At 40.5% G+C, this 25,667-nt stretch overlaps 2 pseudogenes; one reads left to right on the forward strand and one right to left on the reverse strand.

The window, feature by feature from the left end:
* Positions 1-14,653: 14,653 nt before the first annotated feature.
* LOC123811225 lies at positions 14,654-17,146 on the reverse strand (annotated as a pseudogene).
* Positions 17,147-21,932: 4,786 nt separating this feature from the next.
* Positions 21,933-23,954, forward strand: LOC123811226 (annotated as a pseudogene).
* Positions 23,955-25,667: the final 1,713 nt, after the last annotated feature.

Genomic DNA, 25,667 nt, shown 5'->3' on the forward strand with positions numbered 1-25,667 from the left:
TGCTTAGGAAAGGCAGGAGGGATGACAAAGTAACCCACAGAAATATAGATTGTCTTTTTTTTTTTCTTCAAAAGCCCAGTGAGTGTCATTTTGAATATAGGAGCTTGAGATATTGATGGTACAGATTCCCTATGCAAAGTGAGATAAGAGTGAAAGATGTAATGTCTTAGCAATTAGGATAAACTATAGAAATAGCCCACTTTGAGACAGGGATGGATGTAGGACCCTGGCAGACTTAATCATATTTCATCCTAAAGCCTCAGACACCCAAGGAAGCTTACAAGCACACTTTATGTAATAGCAAAAGATTGGAAACAATGCAAATGATCACCTATAGGGAGCATATACGCAATGGAGTATTGTAAGTGAAAAAAGCTATTTTAAACTTATGCACAAAATATGACCTCAAACTATTTGAAAAACTATGTGTTATGATGGCTGCAACTTTCTCAACATTACAGAGGGGGGTTGACTTCATGAATCTACTTTATGTCTTGTCAGCTCCGGCTGCCATAAAAAAATACCATAGGCTGGGTGCCTTAAACAGGTATTTGTTTCTCACAGCTCTGGAGGATGGAAAGTCCAAGATCAAGGCTTCAGCTGATTCAGTTCCTGATGACAGCCCTCTTCCTTGCTCCTAGATAGCAGCCTTCTGGCTGTGTCCTCACATGGAGAGAGTACCTTGGTGTCTCTTCTCTAATCCCACATGAGGGCCCCATCCTTGTGATCTCACCTAACCCTAATTATCTCCTAAAAGTTCTATCTCCAAATATCTTCACATTGAGGTTTAGGGCTTTAACCTATGGATTTTGGGGTGTCACAATCATTCCACAGCAATAGTCTTACTTTGGTGAGTCTTCAAGGTATGGGACACAGACCCAACTGCATCAAAATCCATTGTTGAATTTTTAAAAATAATTCAATATCAGAAATCTTGCCCCAGACTCAGTAGGTTTGAGCTGGGCCCTGGCTTCTGACTTTTTAAATATCTTCCTGGTCATTCTCTTGAGCATTACAGGTGAGAACCACTGAGTGAGAAATGTCCAGTCCATTAGGGTGGCCACACTTGGGGAAGGGTCAACTTAAACATTAAATTTCACAAGACATTTTCATCCCCTAGTTTCTACTTTCTACTTTGGATTTTGAATTTATTTTGCATTTCTTCTGTTTTTGTAGTTCAAAGACTGATCACTGACAGACATACCTCTTCACTCTGGGTCATGACACCAAGCTTCTGCCCTTGACCAGATACTAATTCTTCCACTTATTGTAATCTCCCATGTCTGAACCTATTCACTATTTTGTAGTCACCTGACTTAATCCAGCTTAGACGTGCATTATGTTCTTTGGCTGAAGCACTTTAGAAAGCAGCATGAAGTTCTGGTGTTTTAATTTTTGTTTCTTTCCAGAATGGGAAAACTCTTCCTTAACACAGGACTTTTGCATTTTCTTTCCTGGTCTTATAACTTCATTTAACACCTTTGCACAATTCCAAGAAAAATATAATTTTTTAGACTGTTTCAAGGAATTACCTACATGGTTTATTAGAATATAAATTCCTTATAAAATTGTGGCTTTGCTTTAATTCACTAAAATGTGCAACACATTTTATGTGATTAATTTTTAAAATACTTCTGAGTCTTGGAATGGGCTTCATTCAAGATTCTACAATTAACTATCAATTACCTGCAAGCTACTTTTTAAGGTTGTTGACATTTGCCTCTTCCCCCCTTAATCTTGCTGTTGCCTGCAGCATGTGTGGCTTCCCTGCTTCCAACCACCAGCTGAAAATGACTAAGTGTCCTGTCCCCTGTGTGCCAGGCACAGTGAATGACAGCATAAAAAGGAAATGTACATTCTCTACCTTCAAGATTAAAATGCAGATGCGGAGATAAATCACAAGGTTATAAAACAGTTTAAGTTTTGAGCATGTTCCAAGTTTTTGTATCTACAGCAATGACCATGTTCCAAGTTTCCCCTTTATTCAAACCTATGTTAGTCTGCCAGCTTAACTGACTAAACAGAGTAATTTGCCGTCTTTATTCCTGTTTGGCCAAGTGTGGGCTATCAGAGAAGGCAATCTGGCATTTTCTCAGGGGCGTATGAAATAACCTGAGCTTTGTATATATTTACAGAAAAAATAAAGGAGTAGCCATGGTCTGTGTCACTGTATCTTCTGCTCAAAGCTTAGGCATCACTGGAGCACTTGACTGAGAGAGGATTCGCCTGCCAAGCGGTGCTTGGAACAAGCTGCTGTCAGGGAAATTCTCTACCCTCCTCCCTACTCTCGCACTTCAGTCATTGGTGTTATGTAAGCTCAGTCACTTTTTCCCTTCAAGCTCAAGTTTGCTTATCTGGGCAGTACCTCTTTCCAGTGGGCCAGCCTTCTATAACCTCTATATTGTAAAGTCTACGGTGAGCTTTGTCACAAATCCAGGTTCATGATTCACCTCGTGTTCTGGCCAAAGGATCCTTACTCTTATGTACATGCCTTTTAAAGCAATATTTTGTAATTTTCAGACTCTAAGAAAGCAAAACCATACCCCAGGGCCCAGAGAGAGGCTATATGACAGCTGGCTAATTAGGTTTGTGTTTGTTTTAAATAGCTAGCTTGTCCCACTACTTCAAAGCACTTTCTTTAATGCTCAGCACTTTTTTCTTACAATCTGCTAAATGTACAACATCATAGGACAGCAAGTTCTGTATCCTTGGTCCTGTGGTCTGGTTCTGAGTCTGTGACTCCCCCAAAGTGTACATTTCATTTTAAACCCTCTGTACCCTTCTCTTATTCAATCAAGACATAGAAATAAAGTAAAATAACTATTTCATACTTACTGAATTCCTCTTGGGAAGACAATTACAAATAGTAAGCAGATTAATTTCCCAAGAAACACATCTGAAAGGGTACAGCTGGACTCCAGAAAATTTGCCACCTAGCCTGCCAGACAGAGCTGTTCAATGAGTTCTTCATGTGATTACATGTGCCTTGTCCATTAAGTGTCTCTTGGGACCTCTTTTGATTGTAAGTCAAATTTTTATGGAATCTAGGAGTTCTATTTATTTAGTTCTGCTAGAAATTCAGGGTTTCTGACTTCCTTACTGCTTAGATGTTTGGGTTTTTTTTTTTTTTCCTGTTTCACTAAGATGAGTGGTGTGACCAGTATCTTTGGGAAGTGAATGCTTGGTCTGGTTATCTTGTTGTCCTGACAAGATTTAAACTTATTTTACCTTAAAAAAAATTGGTCAAAATCATGTATGTACAAAATCATGTATGATTACAAAATTGTGTAATCAATTGCATGATTACATTTCTATGAAATGTGAAGAATAGGTACTGGTAAATCCCTAGAGACAGAAAGTAGATTGGTGGTTGCCTAGGGTCTGTGGAGTTTGGGGAGGGGGAGTAGGAACTGGAGTGGCTTTTTGCAGGTATGGGGTTTCTTCCAGGGGTGATGAAATATTCTAAAATTGTTTGTGGTGATGGTTACATCACTCTGTGAATATGCTAAAAACTATTGAGTTGTACATTTTAAATTGGGTGAATTGTATGGAATGTGAATTACATTTCAATGAAGCTATTATTTTTCAAAAAGTCAGAAAATGCACAGCCAACACTGAGGAGGGTATGTACATGAATTTGTTCCAGTGAAGGAAACAAACCACCTTCTGTTACTGGAGTGAGAGTGTCTGGTCTCTTACCCTGTCTACCCTTGCTATATACAGTTTCTTTGGGGAGCCTTTTGATAGTCTTGTTATAGTTAATGAGCAACAGCAAGGCCTTGGTTACAGCTTACCCTTGTTTTCAATCAACAATAAACATGACTAATGTCACCATGGCTCAACTCAACCACACACGGATTCAGGAAGTTTTAGACATGTGCTTGGGGCTGACCAGCCAGATATTTGGCTCCTTGGGGGGACAGTGGTTGGCTAAACTTGGGCTCCAGGGCCAAGATGTTGATGAAGGCTAGGAAAATGTCTTCACCTGAACTGGGGGTGGAAGAAACCCTGAAGGAAATAGAGTTCTCTGGGTTGGCCTGGACATGGCAGTCTTGGAATTCATGAGAATGGATTTTGAGTTCGACATTTCCCTAATTAATTTCCAGCCCAAATCCCTCTTCTTCCTCACCCTCTGCCATCAGTAACCTCCAAGGGAAGCCATACCAGGTCAGGGGGCGGGCGGAGAGGACAAGAAAGTTAGGGGAACCTGTGATGAAGTGACTGCATTGGATGCAGGATGCAGCACAAGAATAAGAATATGAGACAATTCTCCATTGTCCTTTAGTAACAAGGCTCTGTAAGGGTTAATTCTATGTGTCAAGTTGGCTGGACCATGGCATCCAGATATATAGTCAAATATTATTCTGGATGTTTCTGTAAGGGTGTTTGGGATAAGATTTACATTAAATCAGGGATTTTGAATAAAGCAGATTGTCCTCCGTAATGTGGGTAAGTCCACCCAATCAGCTGAAGGCCTGAATAAAACAAAAGACTTACCCAAAGCAAGAGGGAATTCTGCCAACAGATGACCTTTGGACTTCATCTGCAACATCAGCTCCTCCTGGCTGCTAGCAGAACCTGTGGACCCAGACTGCAACTGTTTCCTGATTCTCCAGTCTGCCAGCCACCGCCCCCATCAGATTTTGGACCTGCCAAGTCTCCAAAATGGCATGAGCCAATTCCTTAAAATAAATCTCTTTTACTACATATACACATTTTATTAGTTCTGTTTCTCTGGAGTACCCTGCCTAATACAGGCACACACTTCCACTTCTCCCTCTCCAAGGATGACACTTGGAGCAGACGGAAGGAAGTACAGCTCCAGTCTCACCAAAAGGAGACTAGAAGACAACAAACCAGGGCCAGGAGCTGAGGCCTCGGTGCAGCAACTTAGTAAGCACAGTTGGTGGAGAGTCACGGGAGAAAATGAGGACTTCGACTTACAAAGAGGGATTCGGAGGTGTTAGGGCTGGTATAACTTGGAGAAACATGGGTTTACTAAATTACTTAAGCAATTCATGCCAGCCAAGTCAGAGTCTTCATGTAGAAAGTGCTTCATGTAGAGAAGGTCAGGCCCTGGTGGGCTCTCCAGGTTTGGGAGGGGTTATTTCAAATTTCTGTTCTTTGTGGACAAAGCTAATCACATACTCCTTAGGCAGGGCAGCAACACACAACTCCACGTTCAGCTTCTTGAGCAGCATGGAAGCTGATCCTTGCAGTTCGCATAACAAAAAACAAAAAGTAATTCTTGAGAGCCCTCATACACATGGAATAATACTTGGCAATCAACAGAGTCTCACATTCTGAAATAAATGAATAAATAATATCCTCATGGGCACACTTACTACAAACTATAAAATTCTGTGAAACATGCAGGCACATGCATTCTCTGAAACAGTAGTCACATTGGTAAAAAGATGAAGGAGAAAATGGGCTTGATATTTAGGAGAAAAGGACAGGAGCTCCCTGTGTGAAGAGTTACACAAGAGAAGGTATGAAGAAGGAAATGAGGAAGCAGGGGGCAAGGCAAAGGCCAAGGTCAACTGAAATAGGAAAATAAGCCAGAAAGCATATTGCTCTGTTTTTGAGGACATTTCCTTCAAGTTCCATCTTGCCCCAGAGCCTGACCAAAGCTGGATGGTGAGTTGTCTCATCTCTGAGCCTCTGCAATATGCATTGTCCACCCTGTACCTTTGGCACATGGCACGGTTTTCTGGAATCACAAGCATTTCTGTACAACTATCTGGACTCTCCAGTTAAATTTAAAGGCAGACATTTTTTAATGACATATCCTTAGTGTAAGAAATATGAACTAGACTAGGTTTTAAGCCCAAAAGAAATTAATACATTGGAGTCAGTGCTTACGAAATAATTGGAAGTACTGAAGAAACAGGCATCTAGACTGGGGCCTTCTGGAATGACTACCTAAAACCCACAGACTCCTGCCTTCCCCAACCAAGAAGCTACTACTTCTGCATAAATTAGGAGGGTGTGGGGTTCACAGGGCTCGTGAACACACTGCAGTTGCTGTACTCAAGAAATATGGAAGTTGGGCTCAGGAACCACTGCTAATTTGGAGTTTGACCAAGCAGCCAAGAAAAAATGACCCATGGCCTCCACCTTACTTCCACTTTCTGAAACTCACACAGTTAGTGCGTTGTACATCCACAACTACAAGGGAGTCTGGGAGACATAGTCTGAAGCTTTCCAGGCTCTGAAACACAGAAAGGCACCCAGGAACATGTAGGAATGGATACGAGGGGGGACCCAAAAAACCTCGGAATTTATTTGTAAAAAATTATGTTTATTCTTCCATGTTTAAACTTCAGTCACCTTCAATGTACTCTCCATTTGATGCAATACACCTACTGAGATGGTTTTTCTACTGCTAAAAACAGTTTTTGAACTCGTTGATTTTGATGCCTTTTAGTGCTTCTGCCCTTTTTTGTTTCACCTCTTCCACATCAGTCAAATGTTTCCCTTTGAGGACTTTTTTCATCGGGGGGTGGGGGACAGAAATAACATTGCTTGGGGCAAGATTGTGTGAATAGGGAGGGTGGGGGATGTGGATCATGTCATTTGTGGTCAAAAACTGCTGAATACTCAGTGCAGTGTGGGCAGGTGCACTTGCAAATCACCCATCATGAAATGGGCAAACTCACTATAAGAGTCTTCAAAAAAAAAATTTACTGAAGCTGAATGCAGCCTCTCACAACAATGCCAGTTGGTACACTGATACAGATGGGTTCCTAGAACACTCATGCAGCAGAGGAAACCTGTACTAGAAGGGCCCCCCCTCCAGAAGATAATTCCATGGGTTTGGGGGGTCTCCCTCATACTCAGTGCCAATCAACTTCCAACACAAGCTTATAACTAAGGTGTTATCCTTTTTCTGTCTTAGGGTGATCTTGTCCTGGGCCTGTTTAACTCCACCCAAGATCAAGTACAAGGCTTACTCTCCCTTTCCTACCCACCATGCCATCTCCCAGGGTCCCACCTTCGTTCTCAAAGGCTGAGGAGCATTTCAGGATGTTGCAAGGAGGGACTGTCCTTATAGAATAGAGAAGACAGAGACGCAACAATTTCTCTTGCCTGCCAGGGAGTAGAGAGTGCCTGGTTGCTGTCAAGTCCTCACAAGATGCCTGCTAGAAGGCAACTAGCATAGCCCTCCAGCACAGGCAAAATATACGGACCACTTAGATGCAGGTTGGCACTCAAAACACATTTTCTCCTCCTGGCCCCACCAACTCCCTCTCATCACTTCTGTTCTACTTCCATCATCCCTCAGCCAGGGGAATACTTTCTCAATCCTGGTAAGCTTTGCTTTCACTCCTGATGTTTCCTCTGAAATCTGTTGCCTATCTGTCTTTTCCAGTCCACTAGACCAGTGGTTTTCAAATGTTGCCTGTATCTGAATCACCTGGAGGGCTTGATAAGACACACTGCTGGGACTTATACTTAGAATTGCTGATGCAGTAGGTCTGGGGTGCAGGTGATGCTGATGCTGCTGATGTGAGGGCTGCACTTTGAGAACCACTGGTGAAGTTTCAGTACTTCCAAATGCTGTGCTTTCCACTCTCAAGTGCTATCCCTCAGGTATCAGCAAATAATGGCTTATCTGTTCAGATGGGAAGATGCAGCAAAGGGGAAAAAAGAAATCTGGGAGACAAAAAAAAATCAATGTTTCAAAACATCAAAAAATCTCACCACTCAGTAATAATAATGTAACCCCTTTGTAATGCTCTTAATGTTTGAAAGGGTGGTGAGTACTTGAAAAGTTTTTAAGTACTTGAAAAACCTTTCTATTAGATGGTGCAAAATAATTTTCCCTTTTCCCCTTGAATCTTCCATCTGCCCCTACCAAATATATCTTAGAGTACAGAAGGGGGTAAGTCCTTCCACATCTTCATGATCTTGTGTAATTTTGCACCCCCAGCCCATAGGACAGAGACCTTCAAAAGGAAACCCACAAGACCACGGATACACTGAAGAGACACAAGGTAGGTGTCAGTCTCTAGGCCAAAGCTTCACAGGGCGCATCACCCCTGTAGGGGCTGCAGTGCCATCGTTTCCACCCAGGAGGCTCTCCTGCTCTGTATGTGTTCATTTCTGGGACATACTTTTTGTAAATATAGTTGGTGGGAATTATAGTTTCACCCCCAAAAAAATCCCACAAAATTTCCAGCAAACCCAAAATCATGTAGGTTACATGGATGAGGCATGTTGTTTTTGGCAGAAAGTCTTATCTTGGCAGTATACACCTAAAAACATAATAAAAGTGCTTTTTAACATTTTGGTTTTTTCCCCTTTTATTGACTTTTGAGCATTTCTTCCCTAGCAAGGAGTTATACAACAAGATTTGGAAGTTGCCAAACTTTGATTTTACTGGTAGTTTTATTTGGTTCTTTTGTACATTTCTGTGCACTTTTATCTGCTTTGAACTTTAAACTTAGGGACTGAAGTGACTATCAAGCACTCTGAGAGTAGGCCAGGAACCACATGGGGTGGGATAACAGTCTTCTAAGAGCAAAGTGAAAAGCTCTGAAAAGTTAATTGCAGGTGGAGGGGCTTGGGGAGGTGGTAGGTAACCCTTGAATCCAGGAATATGCATATCTCTACTAAACAATCCATGCTCTTCTTACTGAACAAAATATTTCAGATCCTTGTGTCTTTCTAAGTGTTCTCAAAAATGTTCATTCCCCATTTCCCATGAAAGCCAGGCTGGTGCAAGGGGTTGGGAGTTTGGATGCTAGAAGTAGATGGCCTTATCCAGACTCTGGTTCTGCCTCTTCTTAGCTGTGGTATCTTAGACACAGCACTTGACCTCTCTATGATTCAGCCTCCTTATGTATGAAATGAGATGGTAAAGCACCTATTTAATATGGTTGTTGTGTGGATTAAGTTAATACACATGACGTGCTTGCTTAGAGCAGGCTTTGATGTATAGTAAATGCTCAGTTAAAGTTACTATTCTTAACATGAACTTGCTCTTGCCTTGTAGTGTAAATTAGATTATGATATGAGACTACATCTATAAACATCTTTCTAGACTGGTAATGGGCTCACAAAATCCTGGTCCTTGCCAAAGATAGGCGGTAGCAGCAGTTCCTCTTAAACAATATGCTCTTTGTAAGCAACACTTGCCATCCCTTTATTAGTCCTCTTTGCTGTTGCTCCTTGTCAGAGATTAAAATACAGAGGCAAAAGTCACAGCTTCAAACAATGTAGCTTGTCATCAAAAGCCCTGCTGCAAAATGTGGACTTTCTTATTTCTAGCCTACTCAGTGTGGCCTGGAAGCTGTGAAGTCTCAGCCCTCAACCTGCCATTAACTAGCTTTGTGACATGGGACAAGTTAGTTCAATTCTTTGAACTTCAGTTAAAAAAAAAGACTTGGCTCAAAACCCTAAGAAGTGGGACTTTCTAGATCCCAAGGAAACCTGCACAGGCCTCGGCTGATGGAAGACTGCACTCTGGTGACAAGTTTGATCATTGCCAACAACCCGTGTCTATTGACAGTGAAACCAGCTGAATTGGTGGAAACATAAATAGAAGAGGCAATTTTCAAAGGATGGTGTCCAAGGCCTATTGGGTGACAGCACACCTGAGATTCTGCAAAGCCAGAGAGTGCTCCACACAACAACCGTACCTTGAATCAGAATGATGTAGAGGCTAAGTGAATTTTGAGAACCCCAAGCCTGTGGTTAAGAGTATTTACCTGGTGTGATATTTGTGATTTATAATGAGAAACATATATTTGGTCTTTGTCCCCAGTCCTGACATGGAGCTAAAAAAACCCTAGGAATTTCCTAAGTGATGAGATTGATAAGGGTGTCTTTTGTTATGTTAATAATGGGTGCTGGTTGCCAGGGGAACCAATCAAGTAGTTTAGAGGGTTGGAATTTCAGTCCCAACCCCCTGACATAAGGGGAGGGAAAAGGTGCTGGAGATTGAGTACAATCACCAATGGCCAATGATTTAATCAATCATGCTTAATTATTGAAGCCTCCATCAAAGGGATAGGGTTTGGAGAGCTTCCAGATTGGTGAACAGGTAGAAATGGGAGGAGCATGGCATCCTCAGAGACAGTACAGAAGCTTCACAGCCTTTACCCATACCTTTCCCTATGCAACTCTTCCAGCTGGCTGTTCCTGAGTTACATAATCTGGTAGGTAAAATGTTTTTCTGAGTTCTGTGAGCTGCTCTAGCAAATTAATGAAACCCAAGGAAAATGGTTGTTGAAACCTCCAATCTATTGCCAGTTGGTCAGAATCACAAGTGACAACCTGTACCTGAGATGGCACCTGAAGCTGAGGGGCAGGGGTGGGCATTCTTGTAGGACTGAGCCCTTAACCTGTGGGATATGATGCTATCTCTTGTATATAGTGTCAAAATTGAGTTGAATTGTAGGACACTTCATTAGAGTCTGAGATAGACTAAGCTCTTAACTTACTGTTACCATCATCAACATTTTAGCAGTGTCAGCTAGTGGAAAGAGGGAAACAGGGGGACTAACTTGGCCAGCCAGGCTGGCTCTGGAAAAGGTAATCAGGTGGGCTCAGTAGATAAGGCAAGCTAGGATTTGGCTTAAGCAACTAATTGATCTTCTGGGAGGGAAGTAAGGTAAGGGAATGACTGTGTCTAGCTGGTGACTAAAGTCTTGAAGGAGTCATTACTCTTAAATTGACTTATCTCCAGCAGAATCCCAGCCAGAGGGTGCAGAGAAAGGGTAGATAGGAAGGCATATAGCTGGCAAGGAGTAAGACAGGGTAAATGAACCTCAGCTAACTACAAGGCAGCTTTTCAGTCCTAATGAGGAAAACTGAGGCACAAGGGCAGGGTAATGAATCTAGGTCACTGCAGGATGGATATCAAATAGAGGAAAGAAGGGGAAGAAAAGCTGTGATGTGGAAGACCTTGTGGGACTAACTAATCATGGCCACCAATGACTCCAAGATTCAGAGCAGAGTTCTTAGCAATGTAATCATTTGGTGTCCAGGAAGGTGAGGGGTCACTATACAGCAAATTGAGGAAGATAGGAGTAAGAAAAACATTTCTTAACAGTGAGAAGGGCCTGAGCTTGGAAGAAAAAGACATTTCTTATCTGCCTAGGATGTATGTATAGTTTATGCTTGGAAAAGAGAGTTTCTAGGTCTATCCCACCTCTCTACCCAATTTTTAAACAACTGCTGAAGCAAAATAAAATGGAAAGGTTGGAGTGTAAGAATAAATAAAATTATTTGGCCTGCAGACTTAGTGGAATTTCCCCAAATAGTTTACCAAATATGAAATATTTTAGGCTCAAGTTGGAATTTTTTTCTTTTTAATTTAGAAGTAACACTAAATACATTTTGGACCCAGTTATGAGCTGTATTACCAGAAATTTGGAAGTTTATACTTCAAATTTCCTGTCATTTTTCCTCTACTCATTTGTTTGTAGTCATGTACTACTCATATGGGGTAGGGGGATCAATATCTGGGACAAATGGTAATTTTTCTAAATTAGTATTTTTACCTGCCTTTAAGATTTTAATTTACTTTATTTTTAAAATATTTTCTAGTTTTTAAAGATTTTTTAAAGATTTTATTTATTTATTTTTTAGAGAGGGGAAGGTAAGGAGAAAGAGAGGAAGAGAAACATCAATGTGTGGTTGCCTCTCACACACCTCCTACTGGGGACCTGGACCGCAACCCAGGCATGTGCCCTAGACTGAGAATCGAACCAGCTATCCTTTGATACACAGGGCTGTATTCAACCACTGAGCAACACCAGCCAGAGCAATATTTTTTATTTTTATTGTTATTTTTTCCAATTTAAAATCATTTTTATTTTTCAATTATAGTTGACATACTTTATATTAGTTTCAGGTATATACACCAGTGATTACATATTACATAACTTAATAAGTGATCATCCTGTTAATCTTGCACCCATCTAACACTATGTAAAGTTATTAGAATATTAATGACTATATTCCCCATGCTGGACTCTACATCCCCATGAATATTCTAAGCAACCAAAATGTATTTCTTAATCCATTTACCTTTATCACCCATTCCCCAAACCCCTCTCTCACCTGGCAACTATCAAAATGTTCTCTGTATGTGAGTCTTTTCTGATTCTGCTTGTTCATTTGTGTTTTTTTTTAGATTCAATTGTTGATAGATATGTATTTATTGCCATTTTATTCATTTTTTAATCTTTTTTTTCCTTTCTTAAAGAAGACCCTTTAACATTTCATATAATACTGGTTTGGTGGTGATGAACTCCCTTAGCTTTTTCTTGTCTGAGAAGTTCTTTATCTGTCCTTCAATTCTAAATGATAGCTTTGCTGGGTAGAACAATCTTGGTTGGAGATCCTTGCTTTTCATGACTTTGAATATTTCTTGCCAATCCCTTCTAGCCTTCCAAGTTTCTTTTGAGAAATTAGCTTATAGTCTTATGGGAGCTCTCTTGTAGGTAACTAACTGCTTTTCTCTTGCTCCTTTTAAGATTCTCTCTTTGTCTTTAACCTTTTGCATTTTAATTGTGATGTGTCTTGGTGTGGGCCTCTTTGGGTTCATCTTGTCTGGATCTTTCTACATTTCCTGGACTTGTATGTCTATTTACTTCACCAGGTGAGGGAAGTTTCTCCCATTATTTTTTCAAATAGGTTTTCAATTTCTTGCTGTCTCTTTCCCTTTTCTGGCATCCCCATGGTGTGAATGTTGGTATGCTTGAAAGTGTCCCAGAGGTTCCTTTCTCCTTACAGTATCTTCATTTTGGGGGATTCTATGTTCTTTTTACTGTTCTTTTGGGTGTTTTCTGCTTTCTTATATTCCAAATTGCTGATTTGATTTTTTTAAAAGATTTTATTTACTTTAGACACAAGGGAAGGAGAAAGAGAGGGAGAGAAACCTCAGTGTATGGTTGTTTCTGGAGTATGCCCTACTGGGGACCTGGCCCACAACCTAGGCATGGGCCCTGACTGGGAATCAAACCAGAAACCCTTTGGTTCATGGGCTGGCCCTCAATCCACTGAGCCATACCAGCCAGGGCTGCTGATTTGATTCTTGGCTTCATCTACTCTACTGTTCATTCCCTATAAATTATTCTTCATTTCAGTTAGTGTATTCCTTATTTTTGATGGATTCTTTTTTATGTTGTTGAGATTGTATGCTATGTCCTCACTAAATTTACTGAGAACACTTACTAAATTCATTGAGCATCTTTATAACCAGTGGGTTTTTTTTTTTTATTTTTAAAAATATATTTATTTATTTATTTTTAGAGAAAGGAGAGAAACATTAATGCATAGTTGCCTCTCGTACTCCCACAACTGAGGACCTGGCCCACAACCCGGGCATGTGCCCTAACTAGGAATTGAACCTGTCACCCTTTGGTTTGCAGGCTGGCACTCAGTACACTGAGCTACACAAGCCAGGACCATAATGAGTGTTTTGAACTTTTAATCTAGTAGATTACGTGTCTCCATTTTGTTTAGTTCTTTTTCTGGAGTTTTGATGTGTTCTTTCATGTTTCTTGGACTCCTCATTTTGATAGCCTCCCTGTGTTTGTTTGCATGTATTAGATAGAGCTGTCATATCTCATGGGCTTGGTAGAGTGGCCTAATGAAGTAGGTGTTCTGTAGGGTTCAGTGGAACAGCATCTTTGATCACCCAATCCAGGCACTTATGATGCACCCCTTCCACCCATGTATATACTGTGTACACCCTCCTTTTGTAGTTGAATTTTTATTGCTGTTGGCACATCAATGGGAGGAATTTACCTCCCAGGCCAATCTGCTGCAAGGACTGGCTGCAACCATTGTGGAGGATCAGCTAATGCAGGGGCCCACACCACAGGGCAGGGCTTACATCAGTGGGGCTCTGATACCCACTGAGTCCACCCCTTGAGTGTATCACTTGTGGACATGGTTGGGTGGTGATGCTTCAACACAATGTGAAGATGTCCACTGGGTGTGTTAGCTCTGGGGCCTCCTGGGACATGTAGGCTAAGGTCAGCTGCCACTTGTGTTCTGCCCAGGGCCACCAGGCAGGAGCTACAAAGTGATCTGCAGATGACTGCTACTTTTGCTAGGCTTTGAGGTGCCCAGGTAAGGCCAAGCTGTGAACCAAGGCCAGATGCTACTATTGCTGGGCCTAAGGCAACTTAGCAAGAGGTATGGGGCATGCTGAGACCAGATGCTGCTTGTTTGAGACATTCTAGGAATATCTGAAACATGAGGCAAGACATGCTATTCATATGGAAAAGCCACTGGAAACAGTTTGGCTGGACCTGAAATTGGTTGGGGTAGGGCCTCAGTGAATCACCAGGGTAGGGCAGACAGTGTGAGCCAAGTCAATGGAGTCTCAGATATGGCACCCACCTGCAGTCGTTTTTGGAGGAGGGCTCATTAAAGGGACATTGGCCTCTGTCAGGACTTCTGTCTGGGAGAAAGCTGTCCCCCACTCCCAGCACTCACCTTGATGTCAGATAATCCAGTTCCTCTCTATGAATCTTTCAATCTGCTTCCCCAGTGCTGGTGCTCAGAGGGAGTTTGAATAAGTCTGTGGGTGGGCCCTTTAAGCAGACCTGCCTGGGACTCCAGGAGGCCTTCCTCTCTCTCAGACTCAATCCCTGCTGGTCCATATGTTTTATTAACCCACCTATGATTACTGGTCTTCTGGTTTGATGAAGCCGTAGGTCAGACAACATTTGCCACAGTAATGCAATAATTTCTGTCAAAGTGGCCGTCCATAAAAACTCCAGCACCAGATTCATCTGAAGGGCATTCCCAACAAAGGCAACTGACTTTGCCATTCTTATCCACTTTGTAGTATTTCAGGACAGCCACTTAACCCTTTTTCTCTTACGCTTATTCTTCTTGGGAGTGGTATAAAGTAACTGAACCCAGGTTCAGTTTCCTGCCACAACAAAAGCCAAACTTGTGAGACAGGTGATAGTGATAAGAAAAGAGGTTTACTCAAGTGCCTGCCACCTGAGAAGATGGGGTGAAGGACTCTTGTCTCAAAGCCCATCTTAACATCTCAGTGTAGGTAGAGGCTTTTATAAGGAGGGAGAGGGGAAGCAGAACAAAGAGATCGGAAGAGGGGCTGTGGACACACTGGCAGTGTCTTTGCTGGTCCTGAAATGGATTTTCATGGTCAGCATCCTTGAGTTGGCTATCTGGTTGAATTCCTGTGATTGGTGGCCTTGAGGTCAGGCTGTTCCTTAGATTCACACAGGAATTGAAACTGCTGATTCTAGTAAAGTATATTAAAAAAAACTTTTAACATGGAAGTTTTAGTTTTGAGAGGAAAAAATCAGGTTCGAATAACAAGCTGGATTTAACATTTACTAAGATTTGTATGGGTAGTTATAGTGTATTCATTCTCCATTACAGTAAGGTTTCCTCCTTTTCTTCCCACCACCATGAAGACTAACACAAGATAACAAGTAAACTCCTTTTGAATGTTATAGTCAGACAAAGTACATCCATCTTCCAGTTGCTTACTAGCAAAGATTAGTCTTTGCTGATGAGAAGAAATTCCTCCCCTATCCTAGACCTTAGCCTGTACATTTTCTATTGTATCCTAGGGTTCAGCCTCAAGAGTGATGGTCTTCCCTGTGTAAGGGTTTTCACGAAAATCGGCGTCTTGGCAGTCGCACCGCAGATGGCACAAAGGAAAAGAAGATCACTATGCAGGCGCACTGAATCAGAAGCTTTTATAAAGGCCTATTCAATTGGTAAACAATGCCTTGCTCTCAAGGCTTTTATTAGTGTTACCTTTAGACTTTGTCATTATAAAGAGATTCCCTCTTGATTCAATTAGAAATAATTTTGGTTAGGAAATAAATATTGGTAGATTTATTCTTGGATTTTAATTTTACTTGCAAATGATTAAAAATGAATGAGAAAGAAATTTTTTTTAAAAAACTGAATAAATTTAAATTATTTCCTTGCATTGTCATAAAAACATGTTTAAAATAGCATTTCCAAACCAATGATGAAAGTTATGGCACAACCCAGGGGTGATAATTGATTTTATTCTGTGCTCTTGAGGTCCATTTTTTAAAATAGAATATAAAATATTATAAAGGAGAAAATCCTAAATTGTGTGTACTTGCATGTGTATCGAGCAGTCATGAAGTAATATTTTGGGTACCACAATTGGAGACATTTTTAAGATGTGGAATTATTGGAGACATATCAAAAAGCAGGAAAGGAAGAGAAAAAAGTAAACTGAAAAAAAGGAAATTGAAAACACCTGATAGCATTTCTTCCTGCTCAGTGTTGGTAAAATGGTAAAAAGTTGTTTTTATAACATACAGCTAAAAATGACCAATTAAAGTGTAGAAAAAGTGTTCCTTTGCATAGTCAAATGCTAGGCAGAGAAATATAATGTCAGTAGGAATTACTATAGTAAGTTTCAGTAAAGGATTGCAGAACAATAAGGCTTTGTTAATCTCACACTGGTTTATTCAGATAGTGTGTAATTCAAAGCAATTGCTGCTCCCCAGGCAGGAATTTACAATTGCTGCATTTGGAGGGAGGATAATGTGTCATTCCAAGGGGAAATCAGGTCTGGAAAGGGCCTCATGGTTAGAGAACCTCATATGTCCCCAAATAGCTCCAAAGCAGGCCAAGTAAAACAAAATGACTGAGAAGCCGCCCTGTGAAGTCAGTCTGCCTGAACTGAGCTGTATTTCTCTTGCTTCTCTTGCCTTTTTTGATGGTACAATGTCCTGGAACAAGGGGGAAGGCAGAGAGTATCAAGTCCAGAAAAACTGTCACTTTGAAAGTGACCCTTTCTTGCCTCCTGGCAAGGGTTTACAAGTTTATTCCAGAGAACTGCATCTTCCCTGCATGGGTTGTATGTATATTTACTAATGATGGTGAATAAAGAGCATCCTCCCTTGGCAGAAACACACTGGACATGAGTCATTTGCAAGAGGAGGCATGAATCATATTTTGAACACTTTTGGTCAACAGTCCTTCAGAGACAATCCTCCAGTTTTATGTTGTCATTTATATAGAATTAAATGTGAACAGTTCTTAAAATTCTATGATTTTTAAGAACTGAGCTTTGATTCCAGTGACTGACTGATTTGCTTCCAGGAACACCAAGATATGTCAGTTCCCCAGCAACATATTTTGAGGCCATGTTGAGAGGCCAGTTTCTGTGAACTACCTCATTAGGTAAATAAGTAAATTATGGGGTTGGGAAAACCCTTACATAGAATCCACCTTAAATGGGGTGGACCATTTTTGACCTGAGAGCTGCTGCCTATTAGACACTCAGGAAATTGGTAAGAAAGACCCTTAGATGGAACATCTCAGATCTGAATTCAAATGATCTTTTCATGGTCTGGGATTCTGAGCTGCTGTTACCTGTCATAATATACACTTAGCATTAAAGTGCTGCTATAGCTGAGGCATTTATTGCTCACCAAATATTTATATACTTCTCCATTACTCCCAGGCTCTCTGTAGCTTTTTCTGTCCAACCACTGAAAGAAGAGTACATGGTCACTTCCAAGCTGATGTGTAGATGAGCAGGTGTGAATTTTCCATGCATTCTCTTCCTTTACTGCCGGGATGGTGGAGGCCTAAGATGTCAGGATGTCAGAGCCTCTAATAAGCAGGGTTCTTGAGCAGGATTCCCTTATCTCCACCTCCTACTCCACCACCAACCTGCAGTGGTCACATAATGGAAGCAAGAATAAACTTTGTGTTAAGCCAAGATTCTAGTTTTAATTTGTTACTACAGCATAGTCTAGGCTAATACAACTACTTTTCCAGATTTTTTTTTCTTTTCATAAAAAAGGAAACACCATCTAGAAAAAAGATGAGCAATCTGAGTTATACAGTCCTTGAATACACAAGCCACTGAGGCTTTGCCTGGTTGCCTCTGTGTCATGTGCCACCAAAATTATGCAACTCACTCTACCAGTTGCCACTGTTCCTTCAGGGTGTGGCAACTGAGGGAGTGATGAAGAGCACTGGGCAGTTGGGTTTTGATACATGACAGTTCCCTCCTGATGGTTTCTTTTCTTATTCACCAATCTTCTCTTGGGATTTTAGGCTTGCTAAATGTACAGTACAAATCAGTGAAATTATTCACTGTGGTTTTCATTTGAGTAAGCTAGTTTCCGCTCCTAAGAACAGTCTTAACAAAACAGGAAGTTTTTCTTGGATTTAGAAATGGAACTCTACCTTCTGACATTCATCTTCACCAGCTTCTACAAATCTCTATTTTCCCACTTCCCTGTCACAGGGTGGGGCAAATAGAAGAGACTAGATAAAACCAGAACATGCGGATTAGTATAGTAGTAGAGTTAGGGCTGATTCAGTTTGGAGGGGAGGCGGGGAGTGTAAAATGGCAGCCTGACCAGGCCAGACCACATCCTCCCATCTGACCATGTTATCTCCTACCTCCTCTCCCACTCTGGTCTTGGCAAAGAGGTGTAAAGGGCCAAGAACTTTATGATAGTAACCCTTGACATGTGTATCCTAGCTGATATTCATCAAAACGTTTTGATATGTATTACCCATTAGATTCCACTCCATGGAAACAGGGAATAGGTCTGTGTTGTTCTTAATGCCTACCATATAGAGGGCACCCAAGAGTACTTGAAGGAATACAAGAAGGAATACTTGACTTTCATAACTGTCTTATCATGAGGATTGAGAAAATAGAATGTAATTAATTGCCATTGTAGGGTGGACAAATGGATACACTAAGAATCTGTTACATGCTGGGGTCACACAGGGGTCAATTAAGATATGGAACTAGAACTTGGAGAACATTATGCTAAGTGAAATAAGCCAGTCTTTTGACAAAACCATGTGATCTCACTCATATGTGGAATCTAACGAACAAAATAAACTCACAAACAAAGTAAAACCAGAGACATGGATACATGTAACAGACTGACAGATCTCAGAGGGGACAGCAGTGAGGGGACTGGAAGAGATTAGCCAAAGAACATATATGCATACATGCATAGTCCATGAACACAGACAACAATGTAGTTAAGATGGGGAAGGCGGGTGGTACTGGATGGAGTGGGACATCTGTAATAGTGCCAACAATAACAAAATTAATATTCTTTTTTATTTTCAATTGTAACATTGTAAAAAAAAAAAAGTGGAACCCAAATCCAAATCTATCGATTTTAATTTTCTTTCAACTACATGATAGGTTAGCTTTAAAATCCTCTTTCCACCTCACCCCACACTATGTATCATCACCACCATCATGTAATATAAATTACCATCTCAGAATTATATGTTATATCTGCAATTTTATTAGATCAGTCTATAAGGAAAAATATCAATATCCTAACATCATTATCACTGGGGAATGGAGTCTCATTATACAAATTCTTAAGTTCTTATTGATTTGTATTTTCTGCTATCCAAATAATGGAGGGGGTAAATATGCCTCTAGGTTTAAACATTTTCTGTACATGAGGAATTCAGTGGGCTTCAAAGTCAGCACTTTGAAGTATTAAGTAAGTTTGGAGTGGAAAACAATAGGAAGGGAATCGTGGTGGAAACTTCTAGCTGTCCTCCAGTTGGCTATCTTCTTATATAATAGAATTTCTAGCTGGACACACATTCTTCCAGTTTCCTAGCCTCCCTAGCAGCTAGATATAGCCTATTTGGGAGTAGAATTGATGTATACAACATCTGGATTGTTGCCCTAAAAGAAAATGTCTTCACTTTCTTCCTTCCTGCTGGAATGTAGGTGTGAGGGTTGGAGCTGGAGCAGTTATCTTGGACTACAAAATGGAAGTAATATATTAAAGGTAACAGCACAAGAATAAGAAACTGGGCCCCTGAGATTGCTAGACTGCCACTGTATTTCCGGCATCTTTTTGTAGTTGTTGAAGCCATATCCTAAGTAATACCAAATCTAAACATTTAGTAGAACAGCAGTCCAACTTCCTGACCTTGAAAACAAATGTGCTCTTTGGAAAAAACATACAGTTTAGTTAGTCAAGCTTCCTTTTCTTTATGGGCACAAGGACCCAATTCTATTTCAGTGGTCAAGAGTGAGTCTTTAATTAGGACATGTTATGTAATAGGGATGGTGAAGAAACTGCAGAAATTAATGTAGTATTTTTCAGATTATACTTGAGCTCTTTCCTTTTTTAAAACAAATATTTTATTTATTTTTAGAGAGAGAGGAAGGGAAGGAGAAAAAGAGGGAGAGAAACATCAATGTGTAGTTGCCTCTTCAATGCCCCTACTGGGGACCTGGCCTGCAACCCAGGCATGTGCCCTCACTGGGAATCAAACTGGTGACCCTTTGGTTCACAGGCCCATGCTCAAGCCACTGAGCTACACCAGCCAGGGCTATATGTGAGCTCTTTCTGTCTGACACTGACCAACCCCTTCATACTCCCCTTCCTAAGACCAAATTCAGAATGTATGCATCTTGTGCCAAGGGTTTTGTGTAGGAGGGATGCCCAAAAGGGGCTTCTTGGTCATCTAACCTCTCAGGCAATGTGGTTAATTGCAGGTCATATCTGGCACTTAGTACAAATTCAAACAGATTATTGAGAATTGTAAATATTCATGTATTAACATAAAGGACATCTTAAAATGATTAGGAATAAACCAAGGAGTAGCCATTTCTTAATAGAAATTATGGAGTTTTTGGATGACTCTTAGGAACACAAAATATGTTTACCTTCTGAACCAAGTTGCTCATTGGCTAGATTCCTGCCAGAGACTCTAGTCTATGACCTTCCTGGTTCATGCTAAGCCCCTTTATAATCTATAACCAGAATGTCATCATTTAAAGAGAGGTTGGTGAAACCCACCTAACCCAAGTTACTTAGCAGCTCTGATCTGCTCATGGAAATTTGTAACACAAACATGCTCCTCCCAGATTAAAATAATACCTGACTGAATGCTGGATATATTTCATGGTTTTGTCTGAGAATTCCCTCACAATTTTCTATTACCACAGTCAAGGTACTTTATACTGCTTTATTTCCCCATTTTTCAAATGAGGAATCTGAAGTCATACAACAGCATCAGGATTTAAACCTTCCACTGAGGCCCAAGCCCTTTATGTTTCCTGTCAGTAAGCAGAGTTGGTCCAGGGGTTGAAGTCACTTGACAGCATGCCACCCCAATCAACTTCATCTTTGAGTAGCTTTGTTATTTGCTGTAAGCAGTTGTAAATTCCCAGAACTCCAGACACACCCATATAAAAATGTTAATGACTAGAAATGCCTCATAAAACCAAATGTAAATAACCAGTAAACTGAAGTCCCACTGGAATTCTCTCTCTTGATCACCTCCACTTATTCAGACAATTGAGAACTGATAAGGTTTAATTTTTCTTATAGTCAGATCTTTCAAACTGAACCCTTCTGTCATTTTGTGAAACTTCTCAATTATGAAGAAAATGATGGTTGATTCTATGCATTACGGTGCTTTTCAAATGTGAAACCTATTTTGCAAAGGGGAGAAACTGAGGTTCATTGAAATAAAAGAACTTCTCCAGGTCCCCAAATTTTGCTAAAACACAGAAGACATACATTTGGGCAACTCTGTTGTTAGTGCTTATTCTTTCTAAAAGTTTCAGGAACCATGGCTCCTGGTCAAGTGCTCTGCTGAAACAGCAAGCTTTAGAAAAATGAGAAAAATCCCACTGGAATGAAAGAGTTTCATTTGTTTCCAAGTTGTGGCCCTTCTGTCTTCTGGGTGGCTCCTCCCCTATTGTCCATGTCTTCAGCTCTGATTTATAATCTTCCACCCACACATTATAGGATTCACTGAGATCCTGCAATGAGGTTAAGGTATAAACTTGAAAGAAGCTTTTAAGGACAAAATTGAGTTTGGGATGGGAGAGATTTAAAGAGGGGAAAAGCATTTAAAGATCCCATGGTTGGCATAGTGAATGAGCACATGCTTGGAAGGGCGAGCGGATGGAAGGACTGCTGAATGTAGTTCTGGTGGCCAAGACTGTGCCTTTGGTTCTGTGGCACAGCTTCCAGTGGGAGAGCTCACTGACCAGTGAGTGCACTATGACCAGATCTTTAACATATGACACACAGGAAAAATAATGTGAACACCCTCCCCCATCAAGATTTCTTTTACATGCTTACAGAGACATATCTCAGTGTTCCCAGAAGTAAGGCTTGGGCTTTGCAGTGTATCCCCTAAGGAGTAAATAACAGCTGCAATCTTCTGCCAGAAAAGAACTTGCTGCCCCAACTGGGAGGTTCAGTGGATGATGAGTGCAAAAATATTTCGGGGAGAGAAAATGAGATGTCCTACAGGCCAGCCTTTGATAACTGCAAGGTGCCAAGATAATGTGAGAGGGCTAGGTAGGTGGGCTTTCTTGCAAAGGAGAAAACCTCAGAACTGCTGGCTTAGCTCCTGAAGGGAGTAGCAAGATTCTCCTTGCATTTCTGAAACTGCGTAACTCAAAATTCTCTTTGGCAAGTGTTTCTGATGCTGTTGAGGCCATGGGCTCTAGAGGATGCCTCAGGTTAGAAGTCTAGCTCTGATACTTGCCTGGTTACCTACTGCAATTTTCTCCTCTGGAAAAAGGGGATAATATCCTCTCTCTTACTGGACTGTGATTGTGAGAGTTAGAACTAATGTTTTTTTGTTTTGTTTTTTTTAATTTTATTTTAATCATTGTTCAAGTAGTTTTCTCCCTTTTACTCCCAATCCAGCCCACCCTCCCAGCCCTCCCTACTTCCCTCCCATTACCACCCTCCCCCTAGTTTTTGTCCATGTGTCCTTTAAATTTGCTCCTGTAAACCCTTCCCATTGTCTCCTGAAATTCCCTCTTCTCTCCCCTGTGGTCACTGTCAGCCTGTCCTCTATTTCAGTGTCTTTGGTTATATTTACTTGTTTCTTTGTTTTGTTGTTTAGGTTCCTTTTAAAGGTGAGATCATATGGTATTTGTCTTTCACTGCCTGGGTTGTTTCGCTTAGCATAATGCTTTCAGAAATAATGTTTGTAAAATACTTAGCATAGTGTCTAAGCATATAATAGCAGCTCAATAAATGGTTATATGGTAGCTGTTTATGAGAAAATTAATCTGATTTAGCACTGAGGAAGTGGAAGGGAAAGAGATATATTGAGATCTTTAACATATGACACACAGGAAAAATAAGCACAGGGAGATTTTTATTTCCAGGACCAACCAAAGACTCCAGAGAGACTCAGGGGTCAGAAGTACCCAATGCTTTCTTCAAGAAATTGTGTTCTTGGGGAGCCCAGGACCTAGCGATGTTAAACAGCAAAGTCCATGTCTGTCAATGCAGGATGTTCTTTTAGAATATCTAGATGAGAAGATACCTCTTTAAAAGATATAAAATAAATTTTACCTGTATAGCCTAAACAATGCTGGAGTTAGGTGAGAATGGTTGAGAACTCTGAAATTTACTGATCTCATTGATCTGTAAATCCTGACTCACTTGGTCTCCACAGGGCCAGTCATACTGCTTTCACACTGTCCACTGGTAAGACAAATACTATCCACACTTGTGGAGCAACTACACTAATTCAGAAAAAAGAATGTGGAGCCTCAGGCTTAAAACACATAAGTTTGAACCCAAGTCTTCAAATTTTTAGATTATTTTCCCTTTCTAGAATCTTGCTTCTTCTATATTTTCTGAAATTTACCATATAACCATTTACCTTGAACATTAAAATTAAGTAGAGCAGAGTGGTGCAGCTGCTGGAGACACCTGAGGTGGTTTGAGGAGTGACCAGCAGCACAATACAGCAGTCCAGGGACCCCTTAAACTTGAGATGGATTACAGAACAGCAGGTACCAGAGGTGAAAGTTGAGGTCAAATGTAGGACAGCCTTCCTGAGCAACAAAGTATCAGCTGTACCCTAGGTGGTCTCAGCAGCAGCAACTAACTGTAGTGAACTTCAAGGCAGAGCTGAGGCAAGCATTCCTAGCTGAGACACCGAGAGGTGGTTAAAGCTGTCTTGGAAGATCCCATGTAGCAGATTTCAAACAAAAAATCCAACTGACAATGTAACCAAGACATTATCCATGAAAAAATAAGACAAGTAGTTCTTAAGGACGTGCAATTCTAAACACTATGAAGAATGCGAAGAAATTCAACATGCTTCTAGACTTCAGAATTGGCATGAGTTGACTCAGTAAAATGGAACCAGACTAGAATCGTACCAAGGCTTTTATTTATTTTTTTCAGCTACTCTTTAACATTCTTCACATTCCCCAAATAGCAGAGTATGCCACTCAAGATTGTTACTGTCTTCAACCATGGTTAGTATTTACTGTATCTATATATATGCACAAAAGAGTTAGCAATTATTGAGCTCCTACTATGTGCAGGGCATCCACATTATATGTATTAATTAGCTTAGTCCTAAGAGGAACCCTATACAGTTTACATATTTATTCTCCTCATTTTACACATGAGGAAACCAAAGCTTAGAGATTTAGGAACTAGTTTAAGTTCACACTCTCATGGGCAGGCGCAGAGAACAGTCTCTTTGGGTGTCATGAAAAGAAGCAAGGTCAATCTCACTGGGAAGGTGGACTGAAATTTACATTTTATCCTCTTAATAGTTCCAAGATCAAGTATGCTTGTCATTTAAAAACAATACACTAGAGGACGCCAAATACACAACCTGTGACTTTAAAACTTTTCATAATGCAGTTCCCACAGTGATATAAGACATATAATCAGTAATGGATTCAAGCCAAAGGGCCCTCCCAAAAATACTATGATGCAGTTTATAATTAAGAGGCTGTATTTCTACCCCCTCAATTAAAAAAAGAGAACCTTATGCTTTATATTGAGCAATTCATAATTAGTCTCTACTTGATACTGAGTGTTATTCAAAGAAACTTTCAGGTAGGTGTTTGATTTATCTTGCTCTGCCTGCTGAGTGGCAAAGGGAAAGGGTAGCGTAATCTGTTAAGGGTAGGATAACCTGGATAAAAATAAATTTTAAAAAATTGCATGGAGATATAGTTCATCTTTTAAAATTCATTTACCAAAATAAAATATACATGTATTTTAAAAAGAAAAAAACACATCAAAGAGTTTAAAATGAAAAGGAACTAAAACCCCATTCTCAACCTTATATTCAAGAGGCAACAACTTTTATAGGTAACTTTAGATTTTATAAGGGAACTCCAGATCTTCAACAGATGTTGGGATCAGATTTCACTGCACAGTGGGAACTGTGTTTGATGGTATCATTCAGTTTCAGTTAATGTCTGAAGGAGCAATAAGTCCTGCAGAGATTGCACAAACCAACCAATTTAGGATAACAACTCAGTCTGGAAAGAAAAAGTTCTAATTATTCTTCAACATCACAAAACTCAATGGGTCATTAATGAGTTTGTCTTGAGTTTGGAATTTGTCCATTTTGGGGTAGAAGATAATCTCTTTTGTGGTATGTTTATCATTCCCTTATAAATGATCACAACAAGCACTGACAAGAACTACAGTCACTGGTGCAACTAAAAGAAAAAATCCAGCCCTCATGGGGGTGGCTCAGTTGGTTGGGCAGTGTTCACCAAAGTAAGGGGTCACAGGTTAGATGTCCTGTGAGGGCACGTACCTGGGTTGTACGTTCCCAATTGTTGTAGGTGGGAGAGGCAACCCACGGATGTTTCTCTGAGGCATGCTTTTTCTCTCCAGCTCTTTCTCCCT

The sequence above is a fragment of the Phyllostomus hastatus genome, unplaced genomic scaffold (genome assembly GCF_019186645.2).
Source record: "Phyllostomus hastatus isolate PE091 unplaced genomic scaffold, TTU_PhHast_1.1 phas_scaffold_78, whole genome shotgun sequence".
Classification (NCBI taxonomy): Eukaryota; Metazoa; Chordata; class Mammalia; order Chiroptera; family Phyllostomidae; genus Phyllostomus; species Phyllostomus hastatus.